The following is a 695-nucleotide window of genomic DNA, read 5'->3' on the forward strand; positions in this document are numbered from 1 at the left end:
AGATGACTTCACTGAACGCAAAGCAGTTTCTCAGAAAGTTTCTTTCCAGTTTTTCTCTGAGTATGTTTTCTTCTTCACCAAAGCCCTCTAAGGGCTTCCAAATATCACTTTGCAAATTCCACAAGAACAGGCTTAGCGAACGGCTTCTTGAGGTGAAAGCTGTAACTCTGTGAATTGAATTAACAGAACACTAAGCAGTTTCTCAGAAAGTTTCTTTCCAGTTTTCATCTGAGGATATTTCCTTTTTCTGCATAGCCCTCCGTGGGCTTCCAAGTATCACTTTGAAAATTCCACAAGAACAGTCTTAGCGAAAGACTTCTTGAAGGGAAAGCTGTATCTCTGTGAGATGACTTCACTGAACACAAAGAAGTTTCTCAGAAAGCTTCTTTCTCTTTGTTATGGGAGGATATTTCTTTGGCCCTACAGTCTTCCAAGGGATCCGAAATATCAGTTCTCAGATTCCACAGAAATAAGGCTAGCAAAGAGATCCACGAAAAACAGCTGTAACTCTGTAAGTGGAAGTCACACATTACAAAGTAGTTTCTCAGAAATCTTCTTTCCAGTTTTTCTCTGAGGATATTTTCTTTTTCATCATATCCCTCTATGGGCTTCCAAATATCACTTTACAAATTCCAGAAGAACAGGCTTAGCGAACGGCTTCTTGAGGGGAAAGCTGTAACTCTGTGAGATGAATT

At 39.7% G+C, this 695-nt stretch overlaps 1 pseudogene; it reads right to left on the bottom strand.

Annotated features, from left to right (window-relative positions):
- Nucleotides 1-236: 236 nt before the first annotated feature.
- LOC105554144 overlaps nt 237-695 on the bottom strand; it is a 1,226-nt pseudogene continuing 767 nt past the window's right edge.

The sequence above is a fragment of the Mandrillus leucophaeus genome, unplaced genomic scaffold (assembly GCF_000951045.1).
Source record: "Mandrillus leucophaeus isolate KB7577 unplaced genomic scaffold, Mleu.le_1.0 Scaffold6290, whole genome shotgun sequence".
Taxonomy (NCBI): domain Eukaryota; kingdom Metazoa; phylum Chordata; class Mammalia; order Primates; family Cercopithecidae; genus Mandrillus; species Mandrillus leucophaeus.